Below are 15,424 nucleotides of genomic sequence, written 5' to 3'. Positions count from 1 at the left end.
AAATAACATGATTACACATGTCAATTAAAGGTATGATGCTATAATTTCTTCCCTTTTTTCATATTTTTGGTGGAACATGCTACTTTATGCTAAAACCTTCATACCATATAATAATCCACTATTTAGTACTAATCTTTATATCTATATCATCTAACATATTTCAAACTTTTCATAGGTTGTAGGACACATCAAAGGAAACAAAGGTGAGGCTGGAAAAGGTTGGGCAACACAGACTTGGCTCTGGGGGATATTCGAAAATCAAAGCACACATTGTAAGTAGCAATAAATGAATTGCAAAGAAAAATTATTTATAAAATGCTAATAATTTTGTTAATAAATAAAAAAATGCAGGGCACTGATTTTAATCTGGAGGCCACAGAAGAACACAAAAAAATTGCCTTCAAGTAAGGCTATGCAGCAGTGGCTGAAAGCCTACGGCAAACTTCCATTGCCCCAACCGAATAGTCTCCTGCATCATGTGCATAGGTAAATATGCCAAAATATATATTAGAAATTGAATACTTGAGCAACAATTTATTTGATAATAATGTGTATGACATTGCAATGCAGCCTATTAATCATGACACAGATCATACACAACATCATGAAGCCCCTAATGTTCATTGTACTATCGATGGAGGTGCTCATTCGTTATTTAAAACTAATGATATAATTATTAATACAATTTAACATCTTTAATTGAACTTGGTGTAACCTTTTTGTGTTGAGGATATAGAATCATGTCGTGCTGAACGAGTGCCAAAGGATGTTCAGACTGATTAGCAGGTAGATCATGTCGCACATTCAGGTAAAGAAAATCTATGTTTTGTTCTTTTAAATTAATTTTTTGATTTATAGTTCTTATACTTAAATAAAAACTCATAATTCACTAATATAAAATGGTGCAAATTTAACTCATGGAGTACTTGTTATTGCAACGGACCCCCCTTTGGTGCAACGACCTCATGATTTTCCTGAATGGATGAGGAGGAGACATGTGTTAGAACCAGTAGAGGAGGGGGATGACGAGGACATTGATATTCCTCTTAGAAATTTTATGAAAAAAAGAAACGGCAAGAAAGCAAAAAAGAAATGATTATTCATGAATGACTTACTCTTGAATATTGTTAATGAACATTGTGTTAATGAATATTGTTAATGAATATTATTCATTAATGTTGGGTGTTAATGAATTATTTAGGAATGACTTACTCTTGAATGTTGCATGTTATTCACGAATGTTGTGTGTTTATGAATTTTATGTGTTAATGAATGTTATCATGTGATTATAATGATTGAATGTTATATTTCAAAAATGGATGAATTGAATGTTATTAAATGTTAATGGGGATGACGAGGACATTGATATTCCTCTTAGAAATTTTATGAAAAAAAGAAACAGCAAGAAAGAAAAAAAGATATGATTATTCATGAATGACTTACTCTTGAATATTGTTAATGAATATTATTCATTAATATTGGGTGTTAATGAATTATTCATGAATGACTTACATTTGAATTATTCATGAATGTTGTGTGTTTATGAATTTTACATGTTAATGAATGTTATCATGTGATTATAATGATTGAATGTTACATTTCAAAAATGGATGAATTGAATGTTATTAAATGTTAATGGGGAATTTAGAGTGATGTTAGAGGAGGTGGGGGGGAGGGACCAAATGAGCTTCCACCTTCATGTGGTTGGCCCTATTAAGTAGAGAATATTTAACTATTCTCAAAACCAAGTGAAGCTCAAACTTTAAAGATAAGCTTATAGTTAATAGTGACAACCAATTAGCAAGTCGAAATGAAATTTTTCGTTACAGGTACCCTTTTAGTTTTTAAAGCACAATATCATGTTTTAATATTGTATAGTTTTTTTTCTTAAGTTAAAGTATTCTTTTATTATAACAACATAATTTATGACCATTTTAGTAACTATTCTAACATTGTTTTATGAAAAATCCTATTTTGGCAAAGATGGCGATACGTGGTGCTATCTATTCCTTGGGAGATTGGATTGCATAGGCCTGTATCTCAACATCAACATGGAAAATGGTGTGAAATTTCACTTTCCTTAGTTGTGGTTGCATGCCTATTGCACTCTTTCATTTGAAAAATGAATAGAAATATCATATCTAGTAGCTTCTCTATGTTGTATTCATTTATTGGTAATGATTCAATGTCATGCCATTTGATGGTAGCTTCTAGAGTTTCATTTAGTTGTAAGGTGTGTCTTATCTTTTCAAGTTTGTATACTCCATTTGGTAGTTTGGTATGAATTGATGATGTTTGGGATCTTCTACCTTCACTGTAGTCTTCATCATCATCCAGCTTGTTGTTTGGTATTTTCCATGTTATCCTCTATTTCCATGGTCTTCAGCATGGTTGTGTATCTTATCTATCTAGTTCAAAGATTCTATGCGCCTAAGGTGGAAGCCATTTAGAACTAACAGTTGGAGAGATCATGTTTCTCCCTGTAAAACTAGAAAATGTCACGAGTTTAAGGTCAAGAAGGAAGAAGTCGTAACATTTTGAGTAGCAAAATATGCTTAAAATTACATATTTAGTTGATTCTTTGGTGAAGTTTCTTATTTCAATTCAATTGATTTTGGTTGTCAACCAAATTCCTAACTCCAATGTATATTGTATTTCAGTGCTACATTTTCATAGGGATCTAAGTAAAATGACAGTTGACTATTATTTATATTTGAGAATTTGTGTTGTGCCTTACTATGATCCTTTGTTAATAGAGGACAAATCAATCTGAATTTGTTTCTCATGTCCCATGTTCGATGCTTCTTCTTGTGTAACTAACCACTTTTGATGTGGGTTATGAACTCTGATGCTAGTATGCTATTACACTACCATTTATTATAGAGTAGATATAATAAGTATCTCTGAATATACTGTAAGGGTCTCTAAACATGAGTAAAGTAGTATTACATAACGTAGATTTGAACTCAAAATTCATGATGTTTTCCACTCTGGAGAAAGAGGGGAACTTAATATACTCGTAACACACCCCATCAAAAGAGATCCATTGGATGGATTTTGTTGGGGTTTGACTCTCCTGGTGTAGCGCTAAGCTAGGCTTCTAGGTGCTAGGATATTTTCTCTTGTTGGTGGTTCTAAACCCGTTGAATGCTCTAGATAATTGTCTGTCAAATTTTGGTTGAAGGAGCTATGCTTGGGCTATCAAGTCTTATGCAAAGTTTGTCCTATTTTGTGGTGATAACATGGACTTTTATCAGTGCAGAAGTATGGTCTATAAATTCTTAGTGCCTCTAGTGCCTCTAAGATTTACACCATTGGGTGACTAATTCTTTGAAGTCCCTAATGTTTGGTGACATTGAGCTATACCTATGTGAGTTATTTTTGGGTTTTCCTTCCTCATCTTCATTTCACTTTTGTGAGTTGTTTTGCCCGAGGCCATTGGAAATTGCCTTTGCTAGTTCCTAAAATTGGATGGATCTAGTAAAATTTTGGGCTATTCTATGTTTGAATTCTAGTTGAAATAGAGATCTCTCCACTTCAATCATGGTTGATGAGAGGCCATGGGTGAAGCATTGAATATGAGGGTTTTCCATTTTGTTGTAGAGATTGCATCTCTATAGGATACATGCCTAATGATTTCCATTTTGTGTTGGATAGGTGCTGTCACTTGATGGAGGGCCGTGAAAAATGACCATTTGACAATTAGAGCTTCTGATTCTGTTTTAGATTTTCCTTTTGAGGACTTGTTTTCTAATGAAGAAGAATTTTTTTTTGATTATATTGATGCTTCTCATGCTGTTGGTTTGAGCTACACTTCTATCGCTTCCATTCTTGTCACAATTTTGGATGTTAGACCGTATTTCAGGTGCGATGCCCGCTAGCCTTGTGGCCTACATTGTTGAAGTTACTGCTCCCACTTCTGTTTTGAAAAAAATTCTACTGATAATGCTGACTCTTAAATAATCACTCTTGGGCCTTGTTGATAGGTTGTAGTGGGGTTTCCTTTGTTGCAATCCTAACAATAGCGTTGCTTAGACTTTTGTCCAAGTGCATAGGAAAAGGTTTATTTTGTTGTGTTGTTGATGCCCTATGTTTATGCTTTCATCCCTTGTTTGTGTAAAGGTTAACAACCCCTTGTTTTGGATGTTATAGAAAAACAACATATCAATATCATCCTTTCAAATTGAACAATACTAGATGAGTAATGATACTATCTTGAAAAATACAAGAAGCCAAGACTACAATATACACTCTTTTGATGAAGCAAATAAAATCCTTCCAACAATAATTAGTCAGAACTATCAAAGTGAACTTTTAGGATTGTATAAACACAATTGGAAAATGGATCAAGAAGATTTCATTTCTTTCTCATGGCAACTTTGGTTATTATGTGTAAAATTGGCCTCATTCTTTTAACAATTATTTTCATATTATCCATAGATTTTTTTTATCATTTAAGTTTCTTGTTCTTGCAAGATGAACTACAAGATGTAGTGTTACTAGTATTTGCAAATAAGTAGGATATTCCCAATGCAATGAATGTTGCAGAGATCATGATAAACTTGGGTTGCATTCTCTTAGGCAATGACACTTGTGAGTATTACATTATTTATAATTTTTAGTATTAAAAATTGTAGATACTAATCATCTATTATGCTGCACTATTTCTACTTTGCATATAGTTTATCATCACTCTAGTAAACGAGAAAAAAATTGGAATGTTTAGTGTTGCTTGTGAATCAGCTTGTATCATGTCCTAAGGTATATACAAAGCATCTATGATAGTTTGTTAGAAATAAATTCTTTTATTTTAGTTCTCATGGCTTTTGTTTTATTTTGCAAGTTTGAAAGATTACAGTGGAATAGGGTTCAAGAATTTTGTATTACAAAAACGTCTTATTTCTTTATTGATATAGATAGATTGAGGAGGTAAAAATTTAGTTTTGATGCATACTCATATGTAGGATGCAAACTTATTTTGATGTGACATTATGTGTGTTCTCTTTCACATTTTACTATCAATTTTCTATCTAATTTAATGACCCAAAACTACTGAGAAAAATTGTGAAGGTCACAATTGCTATTAAAATCTTGTACTACCTTTTTATGTTTATCGCTTACCTATCTGCAACTCCACAATCGATATTGAAAGTCTCTTGCCCTCACCATGCAACTGAACTACTTTAGTTTTATTGATGTAGTAGAACTACGAGTGCCTTTTGTGTTCTTGACAAATCGTAAGCTTTCAACTTTTGTGAAGCCATTACGGATGCAAATGAACAACTAGTGAGGTGTCAATTTTAAGGCAATTTTTTGTTTCTATAATGTACAGTTCATTTGCTAGAAATATTTCATCTAGATTGTTAATTAATAGATTGTTAACTTTTCATGTCATTTTCTACTTTGGTTGGGTAGTTCTCCTTGCATTTGTAAATCGTAAATCTTGCTACAGTCTTTAGCCTAATGACAGTTTGGTATTACATCCAAGGCAATAACATAGTTGACTTAAAACTTTGCATTAAAGAAAACATCAAAGGATAATATTTGAATTGTGGATATTTGTAAATTATGTTGGTTTTAGACATAGTCATAGTTATATATGTGCTCTTATGATGATGTGATTGGGACTATAAGTTTTTTTGTCACGTTTATCTATTTAAAAAATAGATGAAATTATTGGCTTTCATTCCTGATAAATAATTCTTTCCTAATTTTATTCTTCCCTGCAAGAACCAAAATTTAGACGTGCTGTGCCAAGTATTGCAAAGGCTTTGCTCTCATAGGAGCCTTTTAAACTGCACAAAATTTGAGTTGTAAAGCATAATTGCTCGGTGGAGACTCAAGATATCGTGCAAAATTCTTCCTCCTTCCCATTGTTTTGTATGAAATAAATCATGTGATGAATGAAACAATGGTGTAGAGGTAGAAATGTGCACGATACCCTGACTCTCATGCACCAAGCAATTATGCTTTAGAATCAAGTTTTGTGCAGTTTAGAAGGCTCCTATGAGAGCAAAGCTTTTACAATAAATGGGATAGGTCATCGAAATTTCTACATATCTTGGTCTTAATTTTGACACAAATGCAATATTTTGGTCAAAATTTTGACACAAAATTGGTCCCCTTTGGCGTCGCTTGTATGAAACTGGCGTAGAAAAGTAAATTGCTTTCATCGCAATTTCAACGCCAAATTATGAAGGTTTACGTCAAAATTTTGACCAGCGCCGCTCGCAAATGAGGAAATACCAGTTCAGCTTAGACCAGGGAAATCAAAGAAATTCACGTCGGTAAGTCCACCTTTATGTAGTCAAAATTTTGACGCATAATGTATGTGGCAAAAAATCAACCAAAAAAGACTGACAGCAAGCTTGGTTGCCTTATCGACCTACTCTTGTCAAAATTTTGACCTTTTTGTGTCAAAATTTAAGCCTAAATTTACTAGTGGTTGTACCAATGTATTATGTAATTAATTATTACGTACATTATTGGTACTATTAGTAATGTTAGTAACTCGATAGTTTTAACTTACATGTACATTGTACAAACTACAATACTTTAAACCATTCATAATTATTAATTATTTACGCTTAAACTTTTAAACTTTTTCTTTTAATGTTTTTAGACTATGAAGTTTTTGAGAGTTAAAGACAATAGGGTTTTCAATTTTTCAAAGATTATGATTGAATTCTACTTTCTATTTTGAAGATTGGAACTTGGGGATCACAACATAGTACATGTTGTCTGAGTCTTTGCTAGCACCAGACTGGTGCAACTCAAATTCAAATAATCGAATCGCAATTTTGGGTATTTAAAAATTTTAATTTGATTTTTGTAGTACACTTGCAACAATATAAGTCTTAGGTCTACAATTTTGAAATTAGGGCTTGAAGTTTGTGTAATGCCAATAACACGTATAGGAAAAAAAAATTCAAAAACCTCTAGTATGAGTGCAAGCCAAAAGAAAGACATAATAGAACTCAGGACAACTATGCCAAAAACCCTAGGTTTCATTACTGAACATCATGATATTTTTGATCCTGTTATCCATGGATATATGGGAAACATGACAATTAGACATTCATTATTTAATAAGTGGAAAGATCTGCATAAGGGGAGAAAATATCTCAAATTTAACATAAGTATTGGTACACATACAAATAAAATAGCTGTGTTGGTTAGTGGATTAGAAAACCTGGCTGTACTTGAAGTATTCCCTTGCCCATAAATTGTAATGCTATGCACTCAAAATTATGATGAACATAGAAAGATGATTGTAAACCAAAAAAATTAGGAGGAAATTTTATTCATAACTGAGAGTGAATTTTGCACTCTGCTAGGCCTATGGTTAAAGTAGATAGCTTTAATAAGCACATTGAGTTAGATATGTAGAAGTTGATGAAAGCCAACTTCACAGCTATCTAAGATCACCTGCATACAAATAACCTACTGAAGAGAAACTGAAGAAGGAAAGGTAAGGCTTGGAGAATCTCAACGGAGAGAGAGAAATAATATTGCAACAAATGAAAAATGAAATTGCTGTACAATATGATATGCACATACACTAGGAGAGTCTGTTTATAGAAGCCTCTAGGAAGCTTCTAGAACAAGCTAGAAAGAGCTACAAGATAAGCATGCCAACTAAGCATACATCCACAAAAGGTGGATTACCCTCCAAGTAGGTGAGAGGATAAGTATGACAAGGTAGGAACACACTCTCATGTTGTCAACAACTCTTAGATGACAACTAATAACTAATGCATTTATCGTAAGTAAACTTAAGTAAAGTGTAAATAATAATTATTTACTCTAACACCCCCCCTTAAGTGCAACTTAGGGGAGTGCACTTAAGCTCACAATAGCTAAGATAAAATGCATAATGGGTCCCGAAAACAAGGCCATTTTAGGTACCCATGTACAAATGCAAAAAAATGTAATGCAATCTCTATAAATCAGAGAAAAAGGAGAAAACCTAGTGGGAAAAACCCCTCTCCAAAAAGAGATAGCTAAAAACCTAGTGAAGGACTGAAGAAGCCTCCAACTAGAGGAATGTCCTAGAAAATAGGAACAAAGAGAAGATCATGAAGAACATCATTGAAGCATGAAGAAGCCGCAAACTTTGTCAACAAGAAACTTCTAATCTAAAGAACCTCCATAGAAATAGAAAGAATGTCTATATGGTAGATGATCCATCTCATCGAAATGCATAGGTAGCTAACCATTGCAATCGCCTAGTATATAGGATCAAATACTGAATACATAGCTCACTCCATCGAACCATCGAACCAAGGAAGCATTAGAAACAAAAAAAGAACCCCCCCTTAATACAGACAGGGTGAGGTGATAGGTAACTGAGAAAGTGGACCAAAAGTCCTCTACAGAAAGAACCAAGAACAACGAGAGAGAGGAAGAGGTACAAACACCTATAAAGGCTCATGTCACCGACACATCATGGGGCTAATGTCATGGAAGGGACACTCACTTGACAAAGGAAGAGGGCACACAATGGAAAAATGGTATTCAACTAACCCCCCATGGCACTTTATAATATAGTGCGAGTACAACTGTCTCAAAACAACTTTAGAATCTTGAAATGTAATAGTGGCACCTTATCTCAGTGGGTTTTCATAAAGATGCTTACAAATGATATCAACAATGATTGAAAAGGGAAAAAAGATAATACAATAGATAGTACAACCCAAAAGAAAAGATCCCATGCCATGAAAATGATCCTCAGACCTAGAACACCCAAGATATCCACCATAGTTCAAAAAAGAAAAATCATGATAGAAAGGGCATGGGGTAGAATCAGAAGGAAATTATAGTATTTATGAAAAGATGACAAAATCAGCTTTAGAAAAATATAACGTTTTCAAAAAATGGAGATGGAACGCACAAGATATGCTCGCTGGAGTGAAAAATAGAACATCCAACTTTGAGTAAAAAAATAGGTAGCCAAATTGCATCAAAACAAAAAATACCCTCTAAGAATCAACTTTCTAGAACTTCATTTGCATTAGAAAAAGACCTCCATATGCTCAAGTTACTTCCAAAAAACCAAGAGTAGGTCAACAAGGACATGTGGAGCTTGCATGAAAGATGATGCAATGCTAATGTCATGCTGATGTCAACATTTCATTGGCCTAAAATTGAAGGCTTGTAGGTCGTCATGGAAAAAAAGGACTACTATGTGGTAGTACAGTCTAGCTAACGTGGCACGACCACGTGGTAGGTGCTGATGTGGCACTTGTGCCACATGGTACACGCAAAACAAAACACATGTCAGCAATACTGGTGGTCGTAGGGGCAGCTGCTAGGAGACCGCATCTAGTGGAGGTGGTGAATTCGACGACACTGCTGAGGAGGGTGGTAGGCTAGCAGTGTAGTGGTGGCTTTAGAGAGGCAACCAGGTTCTGCTATGCTGTGATTACATTGCTCGTGGCAGCGGCGGCACCGGGGTGGTGCCGTGGTGGTCACTCAGCAGAGTGGTTGCTACAGCCACCCACATGCATTTTTATTTTTATTTTTGAAATAAATGCATCCGTACGACTTTCCAAGGGACAAAAAATTTTTTCCCGATGCTTCAGTAGCAAAAAATTGAAATTTTTATATGAATTTTGACTATAACAAGCCTTTTGAGTGCAATGACAGTGTCTGTTTAGGTCCAAAGTGCCCAAAAAAAAGATCTTCCTCTCGATTGAAAAAAAAATTATAAACAAACTGGGGTTTGTGTCTCTGAATCACAGCTTCAAAAATACTTCAAATTAGGAAGCAACAGGGAGGTTATGATACCATGTAGAAGTTGATGAAAGCCAACTTCACAGCTCGTCAAGATCACCTGCATGCAAATAACCTGTTGAAGAGAAATCGAAGAAGGAAAGGTAGGGCTTGGAGAATCTCAATGGTGTGAGAGAAATTATATTGTACAAAAATTTCATTTTTCATTGTTGCAATATAATTTCTCACATTGTTGAGATTCTCCAAGCCCTACCTTTCCTTCTTCGATTTCTCTTCAGCAGGTTATTTGCATACAGGTGATCTTAGCGAGCTATGAAGTTGGCTTTCATCAACTTCTACAAGATAAACTAGCATAGGCTTACGAAAAATTGGAAAGTATTTTTCAAGATTCTTATATTAAGGGTTTAATAAGCTCAAAGTCATCTATTAATAATACTAGTATTACTATTACACTGGATATAGATCATAAGCCTCCTTATAAATATGATATTTTTTTGTGCCATGGGTTCATAATACTATTTAATTGTTAGAATTTTTTTTGGGATTGGATAGTAACCAGGAAGTGGGTGCCAGTGTTTTTGAAACAATTTATTATATCAATTGTCGAGGTGACTCAATTGACAAGGTAGAAGTAAGATAAAGATGCTGAGTCATAGTAGAAAGATTAGTATATGTTGAGCATTAGAGACTTCAAATGCTGAGTAAGATAGTTTTGACATATTTTTTTGTAAAGGCACAAACAAATATGTAAACTATTTTTGAGCCAACTTAAAGATGAATTATGATATTTTGGAGATAAGGACGAATCTTAAGTTGGATTCCCATTGCAATTACATGTAGCCAATCAAAAAAAGGGAAGGATTAAGCAATAAAATGGATGAATCTTAACCATAGATTCATACCTAACCCTAAGTCACCAAAGTCTTCTTAAGGAGGACAAACCCTAAACTCTCTAGCAAGTGTGTAAGTTGTTGAAGGAGCAAAGAGAGAAGTTTGCATGCATAAACAAAGCATTCATAATGACTAAAGAGTTATGATTTGAGACTACATTGTAGAATTAGTTAGAGTAGAATAGAGGAAAAAAGATAACATATAAAAAAGAGACATCTGATCAAGAAGGATCAATAAGACATCGGTTTAGAGGTCATCTATCATCAGGCAATTAAGTGTTGACAACAAGATCAATGTTGAGACATTCTAATAGGCAATTTCAGTCAAATCACTTAACATAGTAGTCATAACAAGTTGTATTGAAATCCTCTAACAAGGTGCTTACTTAATTGTGAGTTAAAGTCCTTTTGCAAGGCACACTTCTAATAGGTGTTGAAATCCTTTAACAGGGTGAGACCTAATAGTTTTTGTAAGCCTTCAATAGGGCAGACCTTTCATAGGGTAGATCATGTCTCATGATCAAAACATTGTAACCTTCATTGGATACACTTTATTACTACAGTAGTGAAGATTTGTGGGTGTCATCCCTACCCCAATTTTACCTTCTCACTTGGAGGGTTTCTGGTTAATCATATCTGGTGTCATATGTGTGTGAATGTTTACTTGCTTATATGATTTAAATGTATGTGGTTTACATGTTATTTCAGTTTACATATTGAATGCATGAGATGGATGTGTGGTGAGAGTTTTATGGGTCCAAGTTTAAACTAATGATTCACAATCCACTCCCCCTGCGCCCGACACACCCCCCCCCCCCCCCCCCCCCCCCCACTCCCCCCAAGAAGTATACTTTTCCTATTGTAATTCCAACAATTGGTATAAAAGCCTAGTTCTATAAAAGAGAAGCTTTGCATCTTTGAGGAAAATATCTTAAAAGATGGATGTTTACAAGTTGGGAAAGACTATTGAGAATCAGAAGATTGAGATACATCTCATTCTACATCAATTGAATGAAGCAAGAGAAGAACTAAAGACATCCTTGAAGAGAAGGAAGGAAATTGCTATTGCAAAGAATGACATACAATACAAAGAGATAGACACTACTAAGAAATTTGTAGATGGAGACTCTAATGAATTTGATGCAGCAGTTGTAGGTCTAATGGAAAAGAATAGAGCCCAAGTCGAGGAAATAAAAAATCTCAAGTTAGAGCAAGAATCAGGAGCCATATTACTATGTGAGGTGATTGAATAGAAGAAGAAACCAATGGAAGACAAATCCATGATTGAAGATGATAAAAGAGCTTTGGCCAACAAAATGGAATAAAAATCATCAGAGCTAACCAAGATTTCCAACATGCAATTTCATACACTAAGTCAAATGATGAATGCCAACTATGAGCTAAATGTCATGGACATTGAGATAACAACATTGGAGTTGTAGAATGAACAACTGAAAAATGACCTGAAAAGGGAAAAAGAATTTTTTGAAAGTTTGAACAAACCAAATGAAGCCATCAAATACTTTGAGCAATTATTGAGATCCCCTCGATCCAATAATGACACATCTTGACTGGGATACACAAACATTGAAGAAGGAGAGACATCCACAAGTGTTGAAGAAAGGAACAACAAAGGTAAGAATTCCAAACCTACTTGTCATAATTTTAGTAAGAAAGGACATACTGGCAATGTGTGCAAGAGCAAGATTGCAAATTAGAATGTCAAGCATAAGAGCATGGTGCACTATCACAGGTGCAACAAACAAGGTCATTAGGCACATGAATGCATAACCAAGACCATGCACATACAAATATTTGAAGGATACTATTAAAACTATTAGAAGTATGGACATAAAGCTTTTGAGTGCATATCCAAACCCATGTGGTCATCAAATAGGAAAAAAAAGGTAAGGAACAATAGAAACTCTTATAACTGGGACTATAATACAAGATATAGCTGTCATTATTGTCAAGAGTGTGGACATGTTCTTGAGAATTGTATTAGGACACATTTCAGAGGTGACACTAGACAGAGATCATAAGCCTCCTTATAAATATGATATTTTTGTTCCATGGTTCATAATACTATTTCTTTGTTAGAATTTTGTCTAGGATTGGATAGTAACCAGGAAGTGGGTGCCAATGTTTTTGAAACAATTTATAATATCCATTGTTGAGGTGACTCTATTGACAAGGTAGAAGTAAGATGAAATTTTTTTCAACACATTGTTGAATATAGGCAAGGAAAATTAGTATTGATTAAACAAGTACACACAAGACATTTAGGTTCACAAGTTACTTGTGCTACCTTCTCTAAGAAAAAACATCACCCAATATTTGAGACTTAGAACAACAAGCTTGATATTGAGATCTATAAGTTTGATGAGAAAACCCAAAAAAAATCATAGACTCCAAGTCCAGTATATGAGTGAACATATAAGATGAGGATGAATGGTAGCAATAACAACTACACCCATTTTGTAGACTTCTTTTTGGAACCTATTTACCATAAAATTATGGTCATTTCGATGCCTAGATTGTCTGTGTATTGTAAATATTGCATTCAACTGGGAAGTCAAATTCAATTGGCTGTTTGGTTCTTCATGGAACACTACACATGTTAAGAGTTTATGGTTCTACAATTAAACCATGCAAACTTCCACTGCATGTGACAAAGAGAGTTTTTGCATTGGAATTGGAGGGCTCACATTTGAGAAAAAGGTTTTCAATGTGGCAAATGAATTGGTGTTTTTTAAAGCTTTGATATTGTTAGTCACTGGAATTATGATCCACTCAACATTATAAAAGAAAAATTTATTTCCAATGGGAACTTTGGAAGAAAATATCAATATCATGATATGTTATTGGCAGAAAAGTTAAAAAACATGTATTCATGGATGAGGTTAAGAAAGAGATGGAGAAACATGCAACAAAAAATAATATTTTAATGTAAGATTTGTCATCCCAAATTATGACATTGCACATATTAGAGTCACACAAATCACAACCTATGACATACTTCAATTTATATAAGAAATCCATTGAACCTTCTAAGAAATCTATGTTGAAAGCAATTAAAGAAGCATGCAAATCTGAATATTGATGTCAAATCAAAATGATTGATTTTTTGGGAAATGAAGAAAAATTAGGGTGATCCAAAGACCTCAACACACTTTTTGGAAATCGAGGAGGATGAACATTTTAGCGATTATTAGAATAAAGAGTATATATCCGTAGTTTATCAATTAGGTAGTGGCATTGCAAGTGGAAGTCAAAGACATAATGAATATGACTTTGACGAAGATACTCAGGATCTCGGGTCGATCAAGACTAAAAGAATTATTTTTAAACTTCAAATGTGTGATTACATTTAACAAACTTATACAACAGGGGAAACTATGATTCAAAACATGGGTTATGTAGGTATAGGGCCCTTGGTCCAAGTGGTAAAGGGCTTTGGAATCCAATTCTATTACCAAATCTATTGTACAATGGAAGAAAACTAGTCATTGGAATCTTTGATGAGATTAGATATGATTCATCTCCCTTGGTCAAAGGGGTGAAGGGCTTTGGAATCCAATTGTTGTACCAGGTCAACTATAAAGTGGAAGAAAATAAGTAATTGGATTCTTTGATGAGATTAGAGATGATTCATCTAGAAAGGAAAAAAAAGTTATACTTATGAAGGTCATCTCAACACAATATTTGTTAAATATTCAAATCCAACTGAAGTTGATCCTAGTGGCAATGATAGTGGCACAAGTCAGCCAAGTACAAAAAAAAAAAAAGTTATAACAATTACAAAAACAATAATGTCTACAACAATGTATGCACCAGTAGATTCTGGATAAAACCATGAAAATAATCAAAAAGCACAAGGATTTGGAATGGGTCATCTTTAGGTTGATGGAAATCCTCAAAATACAATTGAAGGTGGAGTAACTGAAGTTGGACAAGAATACATCAATACAAGTGATAATTCACCTTTCAAACACTCAATTGTGTTAACAAACCCAAATTTTCATATCAATGACTTTGCAACAAAATTTGACTAGACAAACCAAAGAAATAGTCAAACTATGAAGATGTTGGAAAGTGATGTAGTTGTTGAACATCAACAGTCTAATACTAACAATATATTTCCAATATATGACCCAAACATGAAAATGATGAACTTCATGATTGTTATTCCCCTAGCTAACAATAAAAATCCACTAGAAAGTCCTATAAATCCTAATGATGTATAAATTAGTAGTCTCCAAATAGATTTCTTGAAAGTGAAAAATATTGAAAAATCAATATATCCAAAGAGACCAATAAATTGATGTACTCTACACTTTTGAAAGCGGAGAGGGAGAACATAAGGCTTGCAAAGAAAATAGAAAGTTACAGGAAGACTTGGAAAATGTGAATACCAAGAAGAAAATTGCAAAATAGGATAAATAATTCTTCTTTTACAAAGGTAATTCTGCAACAACAAAAGATGAATGAACAATTGAAAAAAATAACTAAAGAATTGGATGATAGCAAAAGACGATTTAAGGATGAAAAAACCTCTTTTGCACAATTGTTCAAGTTTGTAGAGAATGGTGCATAGGTAAACAATAAATTGAAAAATGACCCGGACTCTACTGTTAAGGAAATTAATAATTTGAAGATTGAATTGGAGAATGAAAGGAAAAAGTACTCCTCTCCTGCAAATACAATTAGTGATTTGAAGAAGGAATTGGAGAATGAAAAAAGAGAGGAGTCTATTGCAAGGACAATTCATAATTTGAATATGAAATTGAAGAATGAGA

Source organism: Cupressus sempervirens, chromosome 3, assembly GCF_028749045.1.
Source record: "Cupressus sempervirens isolate cs-2001-9-10 chromosome 3, ASM2874904v1, whole genome shotgun sequence".
Lineage (NCBI taxonomy): Eukaryota > Viridiplantae > Streptophyta > Pinopsida > Cupressales > Cupressaceae > Cupressus > Cupressus sempervirens.
Note: the sequence above shows the minus strand (reverse complement) of the source record.